This window comes from Ambystoma mexicanum, chromosome 2q, assembly GCF_040938575.1.
Source record: "Ambystoma mexicanum isolate Mex_15411 chromosome 2q, UKY_AmexF1_1, whole genome shotgun sequence".
Lineage (NCBI taxonomy): Eukaryota > Metazoa > Chordata > Amphibia > Caudata > Ambystomatidae > Ambystoma > Ambystoma mexicanum.
The window spans coordinates 129,346,887-129,366,969 of record NC_090924.1 but is presented as its reverse complement, the minus strand read 5'-3'; the positions used below and the strand labels follow the sequence as shown (position 1 = coordinate 129,366,969).

Here is a 20,083-nt window from a genome sequence, read left to right as displayed (position 1 = left end):
TACACTTGCAGAGTAGTCTAGACAATATGTAGGGATTTGACTTGGCAGTTGTACCTCTTGAGGATTGTAGCACAAGAGTATCTCTTCCTAACGTTTGCTCCTAAAGCCCGTCCTCGTCCCTAAATGATGCAAAGGCTGAGCGTCTTCACAGGTCTACTCCTCATCCCGAAGGTTGGTGGACCATTGACATCAGGGTGAAAGGTGCTTGCGATACACTGTTCCTTCCTTCCTTCCTTCCTTCCTTCCTTCCTTCCTTCCTTCCTTCCTTCCTTCCTTCCTTCCTTCCTTCCTTCCTTCCTTCCTTCCTTCCTTCCTTCCTTCCTTCCTTCCTTCCTTCCTTCCTTCCTTCCTTCCTTCCTTCCTTCCTTCCTTCCTTCCTTCCTTCCTTCCTTCCTTCCTTCCTTCCTTCCTCTTATGCTGTTTATGTAATAAGAGGGGACGATACACAGAAGAGAGAGAGTGGCCCAACACACTAGACTAGCAGTCTTCTGATCAATCTGCAGCTGGCAAGGTGGGGGAGAGACTTTATTTTGCACCTGCTGGGATATGCATTGGCAGAAGCTCTGAGGGCTGGGCCTTTCCTTTTGCCTGTAAAAACAAAAAGCAGCCCTCCTCCCTCCAGCCCTGAGAGCATGGGCGTGACACTGGCAAAAGCAGCATCTCCCCTTTGGTAAAGATGACCATTGCACAGCTGCTCACTCAGAGCTCGATCGTGCTCGATCAGGCGAGATATATTTAGGTCACCAGCAAAGTCTGTTCTCTTTTCTTGCGTAGGGTGAGCATTCACAGAGCCCAGCTTCGTTGACAAGAGTGCAAAAGGTGTATACTAAAAGCTTTCTGCTTTACTTGAGCGCCATGGCCGTTATTATATTTTGGCTGCTCCAAGCAATCTCTGTCCAGCCTATGCAAATTTCCAGCTCAAATTTTCCCAGCACTCAAAAAGTCCCTCCTCCCGCCAGCTATGCTTTCAGGAAGTTCAGCAGAAGCAGTCCAACTTCTGTTCCCAGTTCAGAGGAAAAGCTTTCTCGGGCCAGAGAAAGCCAGGGAATCACTGTACCGGCAAGTGCATTTCTTACAACTGGTAATCCCTCAGAACACAGAAATGAAGAAGCTGTATATGAAAATGTGATATTTCTTTGGTACACTAACCTATGTAACTAATATGCACCATTTCAGAGGACGGAGCGGACCCAACTGTGATCCCAGAGGCCCAAATACCCAGCAGTAGGGAAAAGAAATCCTCTCTGTGCTCTGCAACATTACATACACAAAATGAAGGCGCGTGCATTTTATTATTGGCCCCATATACAGAATACATGTGAGGATGCTTGCCTTCCCAGTGTATTTCTCAAGCTCTTGAGAGCATATGCTATTTCCATGGGAACGCAAATAAGTTCATACTTTACATTTGTGTGTGACAAAAGGGGAAAAAAACGATTTTGTGTAAAATGCCAGCAGAGAGTGTTTCTGCCCGGTCTCGAACGTGCTAACCACTACACTACAGAAACAACTGCTTGCATCCCTTTGTAGGGACTGGGAGAACAGGTGCAAAGGGCTTTGCAAGTGGACCTGCTTAAAGACTAATCAAATGCCTTGCGCCTGAAGCTCACACAATCCAGCCTAAAACATACGTCCTATCAAGCATGCGCACATATACAAGTATGCCTGTTGAGGGTCTATGCAGCGTACAGAGGGAAGGACATATTTCCACTTTGAGATCGGACGGCCAAAACTCACAAGCAAATCAAGGAATGTTACTGAGAGCTAACAGAGAACACAAAGTGCTTGTCGCAAGGACATGGCAGGCAAAGAGGTTCAGGAAGTGAATTGTTCATCGACTACTGCTTACCGAGAAAGCCAGAGAGTCTGTCCAATGAAAATAACATTGGAAAAAAAAAAAAGGAGCTCAAGTTACCCACCTTGATCGGGCTCCTCCGGACCTCTCGCACCCAAAGCGAGAATCATACCCCTAGACCAACGAGCCACGGTCCTGTGATCATCTGACGGAATTGTACTCAGCGTTTCCACCCCCCTTAGGCTTCGAGGCCAAGAATGCCTATTCCTGAAGTTTGTTCCTGCCGCTGAAAGCCTTGTCGGTGTATGAGCCAAATGAATGCCCCAGTCGGCACGCTCTGACTGTCTTCATAGCTCTTCTTCTCGTCCTGAAGGTGTTGGCACATTGACATCAGGATCAATGAAGCTGGTGGCACACCCTCCCTTCCATTCGCCCGTGAAGGGTACGTATAAAAGAGCTGTTGATGCACAGAAGAAGAAATCTAGCACAACACCAACGCGGTCTGCTGATCAATTGAAAGTGGACAAAGTGAGCGAGTGAGAGCCTTCATTTTGCACCGGATCTGCATTGGCAGAAGCTCTGAGGGCTAGGAATTTTCTTTTGCCCTTGAAAAAAAGAAAAATCCAATATCACATCTGCCTGGGTGCATGAACATTGCTCAGGGAAAAGCAGCGCCACCCTTCTGTAAGAAATAGCATTGCACAACTGCTCCCTCAGCTTTCCATCCAACTATACATAAGCACGCACATATGCAGGCATGCAATTTTAATTCATCACATATTCGGAGCAAATGTGAGTGCGCTCGTCTACTCAGAATTTATTTCAAAGCGTGTCAGAGGAACTGCTTCTTCCGTTGCAACTGCAAATAAGTTCATGGCTTGAGCTTCGAGATGGTGGAACATGAAAAGTGTAAAATGCCACCCTCTGCTGTTTCTGCCCGGTCTCGAACCAGGGACCTTTCGCGTGTAAGGCGAACGTGATAACCACTACACTACAGAAACTGCTGCATGCTATGCCCTCTGGCGGTTGAGAGAATAGGGTCAAGTAACAGTGCAATTGTCTCTGTTTGAACACTTATCAAATGCCTCACGCCCAAAGCTTTACAAATGCAGCTCATCACACACACGGCGTTACAAGCATGAACACTCAGACAAGTGTGCCAGCTGAGAGGCCGTGCAGTCTGAAGATGTAAGGGCCTCTTTAGGCATTGGTATGGGACAGCCATGAATCAACAAACAAATCCAGAAAGGTGACTGAGAGCTACTTGGGACTCCTTAATGCATGGCGCAATGAGGCGGTCCGCAAAGAGGCTTAGGAAGCCCAATGTTCATCGACCATTGTCCATCCATCAGTCCAGAGTCTATAGAATTGAAAAACACATGTGTAAAAAAGTATCGGGCCAGGCACCAATCAATGGGCTCGTCCGGGATTTGAACCCGGGACCTCTCGCACCCGAAGCGAGAATCATACCCCTAGACCAACGAGCCTACACTTGCAGAGTAGTCTAGACAATATGTAGGGATTTGACTTGGCAGTTGTACCTCTTGAGGATTGTAGCACAAGAGTATCTCTTCCTAACGTTTGCTCCTAAAGCCCGTCCTCGTCCCTAAATGATGCAAAGGCTGAGCGTCTTCACAGGTCTACTCCTCATCCCGAAGGTTGGTGGACCATTGACATCAGGGTGAAAGGTGCTTGCGATACACTGTTCCTTCCTTCCTTCCTTCCTTCCTTCCTTCCTTCCTTCCTTCCTTCCTTCCTTCCTTCCTTCCTTCCTTCCTTCCTTCCTTCCTTCCTTCCTTCCTTCCTTCCTTCCTTCCTTCCTTCCTTCCTTCCTTCCTTCCTTCCTTCCTTCCTTCCTTCCTTCCTTCCTTCCTTCCTTCCTTCCTTCCTCTTATGCTGTTTATGTAATAAGAGGGGACGATACACAGAAGAGAGAGAGTGGCCCAACACACTAGACTAGCAGTCTTCTGATCAATCTGCAGCTGGCAAGGTGGGGGAGAGACTTTATTTTGCACCTGCTGGGATATGCATTGGCAGAAGCTCTGAGGGCTGGGCCTTTCCTTTTGCCTGTAAAAACAAAAAGCAGCCCTCCTCCCTCCAGCCCTGAGAGCATGGGCGTGACACTGGCAAAAGCAGCATCTCCCCTTTGGTAAAGATGACCATTGCACAGCTGCTCACTCAGAGCTCGATCGTGCTCGATCAGGCGAGATATATTTAGGTCACCAGCAAAGTCTGTTCTCTTTTCTTGCGTAGGGTGAGCATTCACAGAGCCCAGCTTCGTTGACAAGAGTGCAAAAGGTGTATACTAAAAGCTTTCTGCTTTACTTGAGCGCCATGGCCGTTATTATATTTTGGCTGCTCCAAGCAATCTCTGTCCAGCCTATGCAAATTTCCAGCTCAAATTTTCCCAGCACTCAAAAAGTCCCTCCTCCCGCCAGCTATGCTTTCAGGAAGTTCAGCAGAAGCAGTCCAACTTCTGTTCCCAGTTCAGAGGAAAAGCTTTCTCGGGCCAGAGAAAGCCAGGGAATCACTGTACCGGCAAGTGCATTTCTTACAACTGGTAATCCCTCAGAACACAGAAATGAAGAAGCTGTATATGAAAATGTGATATTTCTTTGGTACACTAACCTATGTAACTAATATGCACCATTTCAGAGGACGGAGCGGACCCAACTGTGATCCCAGAGACCCAAATACCCAGCAGTAGGGAAAAGAAATCCTCTCTGTGCTCTGCAACATTACATACACAAAATGAAGGCGCGTGCATTTTATTATTGGCCCCATATACAGAATACATGTGAGGATGCTTGCCTTCCCAGTGTATTTCTCAAGCTCTTGAGAGCATATGCTATTTCCATGGGAACGCAAATAAGTTCATACTTTACATTTGTGTGTGACAAAAGGGGAAAAAAACGATTTTGTGTAAAATGCCAGCAGAGAGTGTTTCTGCCCGGTCTCGAACGTGCTAACCACTACACTACAGAAACAACTGCTTGCATCCCTTTGTAGGGACTGGGAGAACAGGTGCAAAGGGCTTTGCAAGTGGACCTGCTTAAAGACTAATCAAATGCCTTGCGCCTGAAGCTCACACAATCCAGCCTAAAACATACGTCCTATCAAGCATGCGCACATATACAAGTATGCCTGTTGAGGGTCTATGCAGCGTACAGAGGGAAGGACATATTTCCACTTTGAGATCGGACGGCCAAAACTCACAAGCAAATCAAGGAATGTTACTGAGAGCTAACAGAGAACACAAAGTGCTTGTCGCAAGGACATGGCAGGCAAAGAGGTTCAGGAAGTGAATTGTTCATCGACTACTGCTTACCGAGAAAGCCAGAGAGTCTGTCCAATGAAAATAACATTGGAAAAAAAAAAGGAGCTCAAGTTACCCACCTTGATCGGGCTCCTCCGGACCTCTCGCACCCAAAGCGAGAATCATACCCCTAGACCAACGAGCCACGGTCCTGTGATCATCTGACGGAATTGTACTCAGCGTTTCCACCCCCCTTAGGCTTCGAGGCCAAGAATGCCTATTCCTGAAGTTTGTTCCTGCCGCTGAAAGCCTTGTCGGTGTATGAGCCAAATGAATGCCCCAGTCGGCACGCTCTGACTGTCTTCATAGCTCTTCTTCTCGTCCTGAAGGTGTTGGCACATTGACATCAGGATCAATGAAGCTGGTGGCACACCCTCCCTTCCATTCGCCCGTGAAGGGTACGTATAAAAGAGCTGTTGATGCACAGAAGAAGAAATCTAGCACAACACCAACGCGGTCTGCTGATCAATTGAAAGTGGACAAAGTGAGCGAGTGAGAGCCTTCATTTTGCACCGGATCTGCATTGGCAGAAGCTCTGAGGGCTAGGAATTTTCTTTTGCCCTTGAAAAAAAGAAAAATCCAATATCACATCTGCCTGGGTGCATGACCATTGCTCAGGGAAAAGCAGCGCCACCCTTCTGTAAGAAATAGCATTGCACAACTGCTCCCTCAGCTTTCCATCCAACTATACATAAGCACGCACATATGCAGGCATGCAATTTTAATTCATCACATATTCGGAGCAAATGTGAGTGCGCTCGTCTACTCAGAATTTATTTCAAAGCGTGTCAGAGGAACTGCTTCTTCCGTTGCAACTGCAAATAAGTTCATGGCTTGAGCTTCGAGATGGTGGAACATGAAAAGTGTAAAATGCCACCCTCTGCTGTTTCTGCCCGGTCTCGAACCAGGGACCTTTCGCGTGTAAGGCGAACGTGATAACCACTACACTACAGAAACTGCTGCATGCTATGCCCTCTGGCGGTTGAGAGAATAGGGTCAAGTAACAGTGCAATTGTCTCTGTTTGAACACTTATCAAATGCCTCACGCCCAAAGCTTTACAAATGCAGCTCATCACACACACGGCGTTACAAGCATGAACACTCAGACAAGTGTGCCAGCTGAGAGGCCGTGCAGTCTGAAGATGTAAGGGCCTCTTTAGGCATTGGTATGGGACAGCCATGAATTAACAAACAAATCCAGAAAGGTGACTGAGAGCTACTTGGGACTCCTTAATGCATGGCGCAATGAGGCGGTCCGCAAAGAGGCTTAGGAAGCCCAATGTTCATCGACCATTGTCCATCCATCAGTCCAGAGTCTATAGAATTGAAAAACACATGTGTAAAAAAGTATCGGGCCAGGCACCAATCAATGGGCTCGTCCGGGATTTGAACCCGGGACCTCTCGCACCCGAAGCGAGAATCATACCCCTAGACCAACGAGCCTACACTTGCAGAGTAGTCTAGACAATATGTAGGGATTTGACTTGGCAGTTCTACCTCTTGAGGATTGTAGCACAAGAGTATCTCTTCCTAACGTTTGCTCCTAAAGCCCGTCCTCGTCCCTAAATGATGCAAAGGCTGAGCGTCTTCCCAGGTCTACTCCTCATCCCGAAGGTTGGTGGACCATTGACATCAGGGTGAAAGGTGCTTGCGATACACTGTTCCTTCCTTCCTTCCTTCCTTCCTTCCTTCCTTCCTTCCTTCCTTCCTTCCTTCCTTCCTTCCTTCCTTCCTTCCTTCCTTCCTTCCTTCCTTCCTTCCTTCCTTCCTTCCTTCCTTCCTTCCTTCCTTCCTTCCTTCCTTCCTTCCTTCCTTCCTTCCTTCCTTCCTTCCTTCCTTCCTCTTATGCTGTTTATGTAATAAGAGGGGACGATACACAGAAGAGAGAGAGTGGCCCAACACACTAGACTAGCAGTCTTCTGATCAATCTGCAGCTGGCAAGGTGGGGGAGAGACTTTATTTTGCACCTGCTGGGATATGCATTGGCAGAAGCTCTGAGGGCTGGGCCTTTCCTTTTGCCTGTAAAAACAAAAAGCAGCCCTCCTCCCTCCAGCCCTGAGAGCATGGGCGTGACACTGGCAAAAGCAGCATCTCCCCTTTGGTAAAGATGACCATTGCACAGCTGCTCACTCAGAGCTCGATCGTGCTCGATCAGGCGAGATATATTTAGGTCACCAGCAAAGTCTGTTCTCTTTTCTTGCGTAGGGTGAGCATTCACAGAGCCCAGCTTCGTTGACAAGAGTGCAAAAGGTGTATACTAAAAGCTTTCTGCTTTACTTGAGCGCCATGGCCGTTATTATATTTTGGCTGCTCCAAGCAATCTCTGTCCAGCCTATGCAAATTTCCAGCTCAAATTTTCCCAGCACTCAAAAAGTCCCTCCTCCCGCCAGCTATGCTTTCAGGAAGTTCAGCAGAAGCAGTCCAACTTCTGTTCCCAGTTCAGAGGAAAAGCTTTCTCGGGCCAGAGAAAGCCAGGGAATCACTGTACCGGCAAGTGCATTTCTTACAACTGGTAATCCCTCAGAACACAGAAATGAAGAAGCTGTATATGAAAATGTGATATTTCTTTGGTACACTAACCTATGTAACTAATATGCACCATTTCAGAGGACGGAGCGGACCCAACTGTGATCCCAGAGGCCCAAATACCCAGCAGTAGGGAAAAGAAATCCTCTCTGTGCTCTGCAACATTACATACACAAAATGAAGGCGCGTGCATTTTATTATTGGCCCCATATACAGAATACATGTGAGGATGCTTGCCTTCCCAGTGTATTTCTCAAGCTCTTGAGAGCATATGCTATTTCCATGGGAACGCAAATAAGTTCATACTTTACATTTGTGTGTGACAAAAGGGGAAAAAAACGATTTTGTGTAAAATGCCAGCAGAGAGTGTTTCTGCCCGGTCTCGAACGTGCTAACCACTACACTACAGAAACAACTGCTTGCATCCCTTTGTAGGGACTGGGAGAACAGGTGCAAAGGGCTTTGCAAGTGGACCTGCTTAAAGACTAATCAAATGCCTTGCGCCTGAAGCTCACACAATCCAGCCTAAAACATACGTCCTATCAAGCATGCGCACATATACAAGTATGCCTGTTGAGGGTCTATGCAGCGTACAGAGGGAAGGACATATTTCCACTTTGAGATCGGACGGCCAAAACTCACAAGCAAATCAAGGAATGTTACTGAGAGCTAACAGAGAACACAAAGTGCTTGTCGCAAGGACATGGCAGGCAAAGAGGTTCAGGAAGTGAATTGTTCATCGACTACTGCTTACCGAGAAAGCCAGAGAGTCTGTCCAATGAAAATAACATTGGAAAAAAAAAAAGGAGCTCAAGTTACCCACCTTGATCGGGCTCCTCCGGACCTCTCGCACCCAAAGCGAGAATCATACCCCTAGACCAACGAGCCACGGTCCTGTGATCATCTGACGGAATTGTACTCAGCGTTTCCACCCCCCTTAGGCTTCGAGGCCAAGAATGCCTATTCCTGAAGTTTGTTCCTGCCGCTGAAAGCCTTGTCGGTGTATGAGCCAAATGAATGCCCCAGTCGGCACGCTCTGACTGTCTTCATAGCTCTTCTTCTCGTCCTGAAGGTGTTGGCACATTGACATCAGGATCAATGAAGCTGGTGGCACACCCTCCCTTCCATTCGCCCGTGAAGGGTACGTATAAAAGAGCTGTTGATGCACAGAAGAAGAAATCTAGCACAACACCAACGCGGTCTGCTGATCAATTGAAAGTGGACAAAGTGAGCGAGTGAGAGCCTTCATTTTGCACCGGATCTGCATTGGCAGAAGCTCTGAGGGCTAGGAATTTTCTTTTGCCCTTGAAAAAAAGAAAAATCCAATATCACATCTGCCTGGGTGCATGAACATTGCTCAGGGAAAAGCAGCGCCACCCTTCTGTAAGAAATAGCATTGCACAACTGCTCCCTCAGCTTTCCATCCAACTATACATAAGCACGCACACATGCAGGCATGCAATTTTAATTCATCACATATTCGGAGCAAATGTGAGTGCGCTCGTCTACTCAGAATTTATTTCAAAGCGTGTCAGAGGAACTGCTTCTTCCGTTGCAACTGCAAATAAGTTCATGGCTTGAGCTTCGAGATGGTGGAACATGAAAAGTGTAAAATGCCACCCTCTGCTGTTTCTGCCCGGTCTCGAACCAGGGACCTTTCGCGTGTAAGGCGAACGTGATAACCACTACACTACAGAAACTGCTGCATGCTATGCCCTCTGGCGGTTGAGAGAATAGGGTCAAGTAACAGTGCAATTGTCTCTGTTTGAACACTTATCAAATGCCTCACGCCCAAAGCTTTACAAATGCAGCTCATCACACACACGGCGTTACAAGCATGAACACTCAGACAAGTGTGCCAGCTGAGAGGCCGTGCAGTCTGAAGATGTAAGGGCCTCTTTAGGCATTGGTATGGGACAGCCATGAATTAACAAACAAATCCAGAAAGGTGACTGAGAGCTACTTGGGACTCCTTAATGCATGGCGCAATGAGGCGGTCCGCAAAGAGGCTTAGGAAGCCCAATGTTCATCGACCATTGTCCATCCATCAGTCCAGAGTCTATAGAATTGAAAAACACATGTGTAAAAAAGTATCGGGCCAGGCACCAATCAATGGGCTCGTCCGGGATTTGAACCCGGGACCTCTCGCACCCGAAGCGAGAATCATACCCCTAGACCAACGAGCCTACACTTGCAGAGTAGTCTAGACAATATGTAGGGATTTGACTTGGCAGTTGTACCTCTTGAGGATTGTAGCACAAGAGTATCTCTTCCTAACGTTTGCTCCTAAAGCCCGTCCTCGTCCCTAAATGATGCAAAGGCTGAGCGTCTTCACAGGTCTACTCCTCATCCCGAAGGTTGGTGGACCATTGACATCAGGGTGAAAGGTGCTTGCGATACACTGTTCCTTCCTTCCTTCCTTCCTTCCTTCCTTCCTTCCTTCCTTCCTTCCTTCCTTCCTTCCTTCCTTCCTTCCTTCCTTCCTTCCTTCCTTCCTTCCTTCCTTCCTTCCTTCCTTCCTTCCTTCCTTCCTTCCTTCCTTCCTTCCTTCCTTCCTTCCTTCCTTCCTTCCTTCCTTCCTTCCTTCCTTCCTTCCTCTTATGCTGTTTATGTAATAAGAGGGGACGATACACAGAAGAGAGAGAGTGGCCCAACACACTAGACTAGCAGTCTTCTGATCAATCTGCAGCTGGCAAGGTGGGGGAAAGACTTTATTTTGCACCTGCTGGGATATGCATTGGCAGAAGCTCTGAGGGCTGGGCCTTTCCTTTTGCCTGTAAAAACAAAAAGCAGCCCTCCTCCCTCCAGCCCTGAGAGCATGGGTGTGACACTGGCAAAAGCAGCATCTCCCCTTTGGTAAAGATGACCATTGCAAAGCTGCTCACTCAGAGCTCGATCGTGCTCGATCAGGCGAGATATATTTAGGTCACCAGCAAAGTCTGTTCTCTTTTCTTGCGTAGGGTGAGCATTCACAGAGCCCAGCTTCGTTGACAAGAGTGCAAAAGGTGTATACTAAAAGCTTTCTGCTTTACTTGAGCGCCATGGCCGTTATTATATTTTGGCTGCTCCAAGCAATCTCTGTCCAGCCTATGCAAATTTCCAGCTCAAATTTTCCCAGCACTCAAAAAGTCCCTCCTCCCGCTAGCTATGCTTTCAGGAAGTTCAGCAGAAGCAGTCCAACTTCTGTTCCCAGTTCAGAGGAAAAGCTTTCTCGGGCCAGAGAAAGCCAGGGAATCACTGTACCGGCAAGTGCATTTCTTACAACTGGTAATCCCTCAGAACACAGAAATGAAGAAGCTGTATATGAAAATGTGATATTTCTTTGGTACACTAACCTATGTAACTAATATCCACCATTTCAGAGGACGGAGCGGACCCAACTGTGATCCCAGAGACCCAAATACCCAGCAGTAGGGAAAAGAAATCCTCTCTGTGCTCTGCAACATTACATACACAAAATGAAGGCGCGTGCATTTTATTATTGGCCCCATATACACAATACATGTGAGGATGCTTGCCTTCCCAGTGTATTTCTCAAGCTCTTGAGAGCATATGCTATTTCCATGGGAACGCAAATAAGTTCATACTTTACATTTGTGTGTGACAAAAGGGGAAAAAAACGATTTTGTGTAAAATGCCAGCAGAGAGTGTTTCTGCCCGGTCTCGAACGTGCTAACCACTACACTACAGAAACAACTGCTTGCATCCCTTTGTAGGGACTGGGAGAACAGGTGCAAAGGGCTTTGCAAGTGGACCTGCTTAAAGACTAATCAAATGCCTTGCGCCTGAAGCTCACACAATCCAGCCTAAAACATACGTCCTATCAAGCATGCGCACATATACAAGTATGCCTGTTGAGGGTCTATGCAGCGTACAGAGGGAAGGACATATTTCCACTTTGAGATCGGACGGCCAAAACTCACAAGCAAATCAAGGAATGTTACTGAGAGCTAACAGAGAACACAAAGTGCTTGTCGCAAGGACATGGCAGGCAAAGAGGTTCAGGAAGTGAATTGTTCATCGACTACTGCTTACCGAGAAAGCCAGAGAGTCTGTCCAATGAAAATAACATTGGAAAAAAAAAAAAGGAGCTCAAGTTACCCACCTTGATCGGGCTCCTCCGGACCTCTCGCACCCAAAGCGAGAATCATACCCCTAGACCAACGAGCCACGGTCCTGTGATCATCTGACGGAATTGTACTCAGCGTTTCCACCCCCCTTAGGCTTCGAGGCCAAGAATGCCTATTCCTGAAGTTTGTTCCTGCCGCTGAAAGCCTTGTCGGTGTATGAGCCAAATGAATGCCCCAGTCGGCACGCTCTGACTGTCTTCATAGCTCTTCTTCTCGTCCTGAAGGTGTTGGCACATTGACATCAGGATCAATGAAGCTGGTGGCACACCCTCCCTTCCATTCGCCCGTGAAGGGTACGTATAAAAGAGCTGTTGATGCACAGAAGAAGAAATCTAGCACAACACCAACGCGGTCTGCTGATCAATTGAAAGTGGACAAAGTGAGCGAGTGAGAGCCTTCATTTTGCACCGGATCTGCATTGGCAGAAGCTCTGAGGGCTAGGAATTTTCTTTTGCCCTTGAAAAAAAGAAAAATCCAATATCACATCTGCCTGGGTGCATGAACATTGCTCAGGGAAAAGCAGCGCCACCCTTCTGTAAGAAATAGCATTGCACAACTGCTCCCTCAGCTTTCCATCCAACTATACATAAGCACGCACATATGCAGGCATGCAATTTTAATTCATCACATATTCGGAGCAAATGTGAGTGCGCTCGTCTACTCAGAATTTATTTCAAAGCGTGTCAGAGGAACTGCTTCTTCCGTTGCAACTGCAAATAAGTTCATGGCTTGCGCTTCGAGATGGTGGAACATGAAAAGTGTAAAATGCCACCCTCTGCTGTTTCTGCCCGGTCTCGAACCAGGGACCTTTCGCGTGTAAGGCGAACGTGATAACCACTACACTACAGAAACTGCTGCATGCTATGCCCTCTGGCGGTTGAGAGAATAGGGTCAAGTAACAGTGCAATTGTCTCTGTTTGAACACTTATCAAATGCCTCACGCCCAAAGCTTTACAAATGCAGCTCATCACACACACGGCGTTACAAGCATGAACACTCAGACAAGTGTGCCAGCTGAGAGGCCGTGCAGTCTGAAGATGTAAGGGCCTCTTTAGGCATTGGTATGGGACAGCCATGAATTAACAAACAAATCCAGAAAGGTGACTGAGAGCTACTTGGGACTCCTTAATGCATGGCGCAATGAGGCGGTCCGCAAAGAGGCTTAGGAAGCCCAATGTTCATCGACCATTGTCCATCCATCAGTCCACAGTCTATAGAATTGAAAAACACATGTGTAAAAAAAGTATCGGGCCAGGCACCAATCAATGGGCTCGTCCGGGATTTGAACCCGGGACCTCTCGCACCCGAAGCGAGAATCATACCCCTAGACCAACGAGCCTACACTTGCAGAGTAGTCTAGACAATATGTAGGGATTTGACTTGGCAGTTGTACCTCTTGAGGATTGTAGCACAAGAGTATCTCTTCCTAACGTTTGCTCCTAAAGCCCGTCCTTGTCCCTAAATGATGCAAAGGCTGAGCGTCTTCACAGGTCTACTCCTCATCCCGAAGGTTGGTGGACCATTGACATCAGGGTGAAAGGTGCTTGCGATACACTGTTCCTTCCTTCCTTCCTTCCTTCCTTCCTTCCTTCCTTCCTTCCTTCCTTCCTTCCTTCCTTCCTTCCTTCCTTCCTTCCTTCCTTCCTTCCTTCCTTCCTTCCTTCCTTCCTTCCTTCCTTCCTTCCTTCCTTCCTTCCTTCCTTCCTTCCTTCCTTCCTTCCTTCCTTCCTTCCTTCCTTCCTTCCTTCCTTCCTTCCTTCCTTCCTTCCTTCCTTCCTTCCTCTTATGCTGTTTATGTAATAAGAGGGGACGATACACAGAAGAGAGAGAGTGGCCCAACACACTAGACTAGCAGTCTTCTGATCAATCTGCAGCTGGCAAGGTGGGGGAGAGACTTTATTTTGCACCTGCTGGGATATGCATTGGCAGAAGCTCTGAGGGCTGGGCCTTTCCTTTTGCCTGTAAAAACAAAAAGCAGCCCTCCTCCCTCCAGCCCTGAGAGCATGGGCGTGACACTGGCAAAAGCAGCATCTCCCCTTTGGTAAAGATGACCATTGCACAGCTGCTCACTCAGAGCTCGATCGTGCTCGATCAGGCGAGATATATATTTAGGTCACCAGCAAAGTCTGTTCTCTTTTCTTGCGTAGGGTGAGCATTCACAGAGCCCAGCTTCGTTGACAAGAGTGCAAAAGGTGTATACTAAAAGCTTTCTGCTTTACTTGAGCGCCATGGCCGTTATTATATTTTGGCTGCTCCAAGCAATCTCTGTCCAGCCTATGCAAATTTCCAGCTCAAATTTTCCCAGCACTCAAAAAGTCCCTCCTCCCGCCAGCTATGCTTTCAGGAAGTTCAGCAGAAGCAGTCCAACTTCTGTTCCCAGTTCAGAGGAAAAGCTTTCTCGGGCCAGAGAAAGCCAGGGAATCACTGTACCGGCAAGTGCATTTCTTACAACTGGTAATCCCTCAGAACACAGAAATGAAGAAGCTGTATATGAAAATGTGATATTTCTTTGGTACACTAACCTATGTAACTAATATGCACCATTTCAGAGGACGGAGCGGACCCAACTGTGATCCCAGAGACCCAAATACCCAGCAGTAGGGAAAAGAAATCCTCTCTGTGCTCTGCAACATTACATACACAAAATGAAGGCGCGTGCATTTTATTATTGGCCCCATATACACAATACATGTGAGGATGCTTGCCTTCCCAGTGTATTTCTCAAGCTCTTGAGAGCATATGCTATTTCCATGGGAACGCAAATAAGTTCATACTTTACATTTGTGTGTGACAAAAGGGGAAAAAAACGATTTTGTGTAAAATGCCAGCAGAGAGTGTTTCTGCCCGGTCTCGAACGTGCTAACCACTACACTACAGAAACAACTGCTTGCATCCCTTTGTAGGGACTGGGAGAACAGGTGCAAAGGGCTTTGCAAGTGGACCTGCTTAAAGACTAATCAAATGCCTTGCGCCTGAAGCTCACACAATCCAGCCTAAAACATACGTCCTATCAAGCATGCGCACATATACAAGTATGCCTGTTGAGGGTCTATGCAGCGTACAGAGGGAAGGACATATTTCCACTTTGAGATCGGACGGCCAAAACTCACAAGCAAATCAAGGAATGTTACTGAGAGCTAACAGAGAACACAAAGTGCTTGTCGCAAGGACATGGCAGGCAAAGAGGTTCAGGAAGTGAATTGTTCATCGACTACTGCTTACCGAGAAAGCCAGAGAGTCTGTCCAATGAAAATAACATTGGAAAAAAAAAAAGGAGCTCAAGTTACCCACCTTGATCGGGCTCCTCCGGACCTCTCGCACCCAAAGCGAGAATCATACCCCTAGACCAACGAGCCACGGTCCTGTGATCATCTGACGGAATTGTACTCAGCGTTTCCACCCCCCTTAGGCTTCGAGGCCAAGAATGCCTATTCCTGAAGTTTGTTCCTGCCGCTGAAAGCCTTGTCGGTGTATGAGCCAAATGAATGCCCCAGTCGGCACGCTCTGACTGTCTTCATAGCTCTTCTTCTCGTCCTGAAGGTGTTGGCACATTGACATCAGGATCAATGAAGCTGGTGGCACACCCTCCCTTCCATTCGCCCGTGAAGGGTACGTATAAAAGAGCTGTTGATGCACAGAAGAAGAAATCTAGCATAACACCAACGCGGTCTGCTGATCAATTGAAAGTGGACAAAGTGAGCGAGTGAGAGCCTTCATTTTGCACCGGATCTGCATTGGCAGAAGCTCTGAGGGCTAGGAATTTTCTTTTGCCCTTGAAAAAAAGAAAAATCCAATATCACATCTGCCTGGGTGCATGAACATTGCTCAGGGAAAAGCAGCGCCACCCTTCTGTAAGAAATAGCATTGCACAACTGCTCCCTCAGCTTTCCATCCAACTATACATAAGCACGCACATATGCAGGCATGCAATTTTAATTCATCACATATTCGGAGCAAATGTGAGTGCGCTCGTCTACTCAGAATTTATTTCAAAGCGTGTCAGAGGAACTGCTTCTTCCGTTGCAACTGCAAATAAGTTCATGGCTTGAGCTTCGAGATGGTGGAACATGAAAAGTGTAAAATGCCACCCTCTGCTGTTTCTGCCCGGTCTCGAACCAGGGACCTTTCGCGTGTAAGGCGAACGTGATAACCACTACACTACAGAAACTGCTGCATGCTATGCCCTCTGGCGGTTGAGAGAATAGGGTCAAGTAACAGTGCAATTGTCTCTGTTTGAACACTTATCAAATGCCTCACGCCCAAAGCTTTACAAATGCAGCTCATCACACACACGGCGTTACAAGCATGAACACTCAGACAAGTGTGCCAGCTGAGAGGCCGTGCAGTCTGAAGATGTAAGGGCCTCTTTAGGCATTGGTATGGGACAGCCATGAATTAACAAACAAATCCAGAAAGGTGACTGAGAGCTACTTGGGACTCCTTAATGCATGGCGCAATGAGGCGGTCCGCAAAGAGGCTTAGGAAGCCCAATGTTCATCGACCATTGTCCATCCATCAGTCCAGAGTCTATAGAATTGAAAAACACATGTGTAAAAAAGTATCGGGCCAGGCACCAATCAATGGGCTCGTCCGGGATTTGAACCCGGGACCTCTCGCACCCGAAGCGAGAATCATACCCCTAGACCAACGAGCCTACACTTGCAGAGTAGTCTAGACAATATGTAGGGATTTGACTTGGCAGTTGTACCTCTTGAGGATTGTAGCACAAGAGTATCTCTTCCTAACGTTTGCTCCTAAAGCCCGTCCTCGTCCCTAAATGATGCAAAGGCTGAGCGTCTTTACAGGTCTACTCCTCATCCCGAAGGTTGGTGGACCATTGACATCAGGGTGAAAGGTGCTTGCGATACACTGTTCCTTCCTTCCTTCCTTCCTTCCTTCCTTCCTTCCTTCCTTCCTTCCTTCCTTCCTTCCTTCCTTCCTTCCTTCCTTCCTTCCTTCCTTCCTTCCTTCCTTCCTTCCTTCCTTCCTTCCTTCCTTCCTTCCTTCCTTCCTTCCTTCCTTCCTTCCTTCCTTCCTTCCTTCCTTCCTTCCTTCCTTCCTTCCTTCCTCTTATGCTGTTTATGTAATAAGAGGGGACGATACACAGAAGAGAGAGAGTGGCCCAACACACTAGACTAGCAGTCTTCTGATCAATCTGCAGCTGGCAAGGTGGGGGAAAGACTTTATTTTGCACCTGCTGGGATATGCATTGGCAGAAGCTCTGAGGGCTGGGCCTTTCCTTTTGCCTGTAAAAACAAAAAGCAGCCCTCCTCCCTCCAGCCCTGAGAGCATGGGTGTGACACTGGCAAAAGCAGCATCTCCCCTTTGGTAAAGATGACCATTGCAAAGCTGCTCACTCAGAGCTCGATCGTGCTCGATCAGGCGAGATATATTTAGGTCACCAGCAAAGTCTGTTCTCTTTTCTTGCGTAGGGTGAGCATTCACAGAGCCCAGCTTCGTTGACAAGAGTGCAAAAGGTGTATACTAAAAGCTTTCTGCTTTACTTGAGCGCCATGGCCGTTATTATATTTTGGCTGCTCCAAGCAATCTCTGTCCAGCCTATGCAAATTTCCAGCTCAAATTTTCCCAGCACTCAAAAAGTCCCTCCTCCCGCCAGCTATGCTTTCAGGAAGTTCAGCAGAAGCAGTCCAACTTCTGTTCCCAGTTCAGAGGAAAAGCTTTCTCGGGCCAGAGAAAGCCAGGGAATCACTGTACCGGCAAGTGCATTTCTTACAACTGGTAATCCCTCAGAACACAGAAATGAAGAAGCTGTATATGAAAATGTGATATTTCTTTGGTACACTAACCTATGTAACTAATATCCACCATTTCAGAGGACGGAGCGGACCCAACTGTGATCCCAGAGACCCAAATACCCAGCAGTAGGGAAAAGAAATCCTCTCTGTGCTCTGCAACATTACATACACAAAATGAAGGCGCGTGCATTTTATTATTGGCCCCATATACACAATACATGTGAGGATGCTTGCCTTCCCAGTGTATTTCTCAAGCTCTTGAGAGCATATGCTATTTCCATGGGAACGCAAATAAGTTCATACTTTACATTTGTGTGTGACAAAAGGGGAAAAAAACGATTTTGTGTAAAATGCCAGCAGAGAGTGTTTCTGCCCGGTCTCGAACGTGCTAACCACTACACTACAGAAACAACTGCTTGCATCCCTTTGTAGGGACTGGGAGAACAGGTGCAAAGGGCTTTGCAAGTGGACCTGCTTAAAGACTAATCAAATGCCTTGCGCCTGAAGCTCACACAATCCAGCCTAAAACATACGTCCTATCAAGCATGCGCACATATACAAGTATGCCTGTTGAGGGTCTATGCAGCGTACAGAGGGAAGGACATATTTCCACTTTGAGATCGGACGGCCAAAACTCACAAGCAAATCAAGGAATGTTACTGAGAGCTAACAGAGAACACAAAGTGCTTGTCGCAAGGACATGGCAGGCAAAGAGGTTCAGGAAGTGAATTGTTCATCGACTACTGCTTACCGAGAAAGCCAGAGAGTCTGTCCAATGAAAATAACATTGGAAAAAAAAAAAGGAGCTCAAGTTACCCACCTTGATCGGGCTCCTCCGGACCTCTCGCACCCAAAGCGAGAATCATACCCCTAGACCAACGAGCCACGGTCCTGTGATCATCTGACGGAATTGTACTCAGCGTTTCCACCCCCCTTAGGCTTCGAGGCCAAAAATGCCTATTCCTGAAGTTTGTTCCTGCCGCTGAAAGCCTTGTCGGTGTATGAGCCAAATGAATGCCCCAGTCGGCACGCTCTGACTGTCTTCATAGCTCTTCTTCTCGTCCTGAAGGTGTTGGCACATTGACATCAGGATCAATGAAGCTGGTGGCACACCCTCCCTTCCATTCGCCCGTGAAGGGTACGTATAAAAGAGCTGTTGATGCACAGAAGAAGAAATCTAGCATAACACCAACGCGGTCTGCTGATCAATTGAAAGTGGACAAAGTGAGCGAGTGAGAGCCTTCATTTTGCACCGGATCTGCATTGGCAGAAGCTCTGAGGGCTAGGAATTTTCTTTTGCCCTTGAAAAAAAGAAAAATCCAATATCACATCTGCCTGGGTGCATGAACATTGCTCAGGGAAAAGCAGCGCCACCCTTCTGTAAGAAATAGCATTGCACAACTGCTCCCTCAGCTTTCCATCCAACTATACATAAGCACGCACATATGCAGGCATGCAATTTTAATTCATCACATATTCGGAGCAAATGTGAGTGCGCTCGTCTACTCAGAATTTATTTCAAAGCGTGTCAGAGGAACTGCTTCTTCCGTTGCAACTGCAAATAAGTTCATGGCTTGAGCTTCGAGATGGTGGAACATGAAAAGTGTAAAATGCCACCCTCTGCTGTTTCTGCCCGGTCTCGAACCAGGGACCTTTCGCGTGTAAGGCGAACGTGATAACCACTACACTACAGAAACTGCTGCATGCTATGCCCTCTGGCGGTTGAGAGAATAGGGTCAAGTAACAGTGCAATTGTCTCTGTTTGAACACTTATCAAATGCCTCACGCCCAAAGCTTTACAAATGCAGCTCATCACACACACGGCGTTACAAGCATGAACACTCAGACAAGTGTGCCAGCTGAGAGGCCGTGCAGTCTGAAGATGTAAGGGCCTCTTTAGGCATTGGTATGGGACAGCCATGAATTAACAAACAAATCCAGAAAGGTGACTGAGAGCTACTTGGGACTCCTTAATGCATGGCGCAATGAGGCGGTCCGCAAAGAGGCTTAGGAAGCCCAATGTTCATCGACCATTGTCCATCCATCAGTCCAGAGTCTATAGAATTGAAAAACACATGTGTAAAAAAGTATCGGGCCAGGCACCAATCAATGGGCTCGTCCGGGATTTGAACCCGGGACCTCTCGCACCCGAAGCGAGAATCATACCCCTAGACCAACGAGCCTACACTTGCAGAGTAGTCTAGACAATATGTAGGGATTTGACTTGGCAGTTGTACCTCTTGAGGATTGTAGCACAAGAGTATCTCTTCCTAACGTTTGCTCCTAAAGCCCGTCCTCGTCCCTAAATGATGCAAAGGCTGAGCGTCTTCACAGGTCTACTCCTCATCCCGAAGGTTGGTGGACCATTGACATCAGGGTGAAAGGTGCTTGCGATACACTGTTCCTTCCTTCCTTCCTTCCTTCCTTCCTTCCTTCCTTCCTTCCTTCCTTCCTTCCTTCCTTCCTTCCTTCCTTCCTTCCTTCCTTCCTTCCTTCCTTCCTTCCTTCCTTCCTTCCTTCCTTCCTTCCTTCCTTCCTTCCTTCCTTCCTTCCTTCCTTC

General features: G+C 47.4%; 12 non-coding genes across 12 annotated transcripts; all 12 read right to left on the bottom strand.

Annotated features, from left to right (window-relative positions):
- Positions 1-2,723: 2,723 nt before the first annotated feature.
- TRNAV-UAC (transfer RNA valine (anticodon UAC)) lies at positions 2,724-2,796 on the bottom strand. The gene has a single exon. It is a non-coding gene; the product is annotated as a tRNA-Val (tRNA).
- Positions 2,797-3,210: 414 nt separating this feature from the next.
- On the bottom strand, positions 3,211-3,282 carry TRNAP-CGG (transfer RNA proline (anticodon CGG)). Its single transcript has one exon. It is a non-coding gene; the product is annotated as a tRNA-Pro (tRNA).
- Positions 3,283-5,995: 2,713 nt separating this feature from the next.
- TRNAV-UAC (transfer RNA valine (anticodon UAC)) lies at positions 5,996-6,068 on the bottom strand. The gene has a single exon. It is a non-coding gene; the product is annotated as a tRNA-Val (tRNA).
- Positions 6,069-6,482: 414 nt separating this feature from the next.
- Positions 6,483-6,554, bottom strand: TRNAP-CGG (transfer RNA proline (anticodon CGG)). The gene has a single exon. It is a non-coding gene; the product is annotated as a tRNA-Pro (tRNA).
- A 2,710-nt stretch (positions 6,555-9,264) lies between these two features.
- On the bottom strand, positions 9,265-9,337 carry TRNAV-UAC (transfer RNA valine (anticodon UAC)). Its single transcript has one exon. It is a non-coding gene; the product is annotated as a tRNA-Val (tRNA).
- A 414-nt stretch (positions 9,338-9,751) lies between these two features.
- Positions 9,752-9,823, bottom strand: TRNAP-CGG (transfer RNA proline (anticodon CGG)). The gene has a single exon. It is a non-coding gene; the product is annotated as a tRNA-Pro (tRNA).
- Positions 9,824-12,546: 2,723 nt separating this feature from the next.
- Positions 12,547-12,619, bottom strand: TRNAV-UAC (transfer RNA valine (anticodon UAC)). Its single transcript has one exon. It is a non-coding gene; the product is annotated as a tRNA-Val (tRNA).
- Positions 12,620-13,034: 415 nt separating this feature from the next.
- Positions 13,035-13,106, bottom strand: TRNAP-CGG (transfer RNA proline (anticodon CGG)). The gene has a single exon. It is a non-coding gene; the product is annotated as a tRNA-Pro (tRNA).
- A 2,756-nt stretch (positions 13,107-15,862) lies between these two features.
- Positions 15,863-15,935, bottom strand: TRNAV-UAC (transfer RNA valine (anticodon UAC)). The gene has a single exon. It is a non-coding gene; the product is annotated as a tRNA-Val (tRNA).
- Positions 15,936-16,349: 414 nt separating this feature from the next.
- TRNAP-CGG (transfer RNA proline (anticodon CGG)) lies at positions 16,350-16,421 on the bottom strand. Its single transcript has one exon. It is a non-coding gene; the product is annotated as a tRNA-Pro (tRNA).
- Positions 16,422-19,147: 2,726 nt separating this feature from the next.
- TRNAV-UAC (transfer RNA valine (anticodon UAC)) lies at positions 19,148-19,220 on the bottom strand. Its single transcript has one exon. It is a non-coding gene; the product is annotated as a tRNA-Val (tRNA).
- A 414-nt stretch (positions 19,221-19,634) lies between these two features.
- Positions 19,635-19,706, bottom strand: TRNAP-CGG (transfer RNA proline (anticodon CGG)). The gene has a single exon. It is a non-coding gene; the product is annotated as a tRNA-Pro (tRNA).
- Positions 19,707-20,083: the final 377 nt, after the last annotated feature.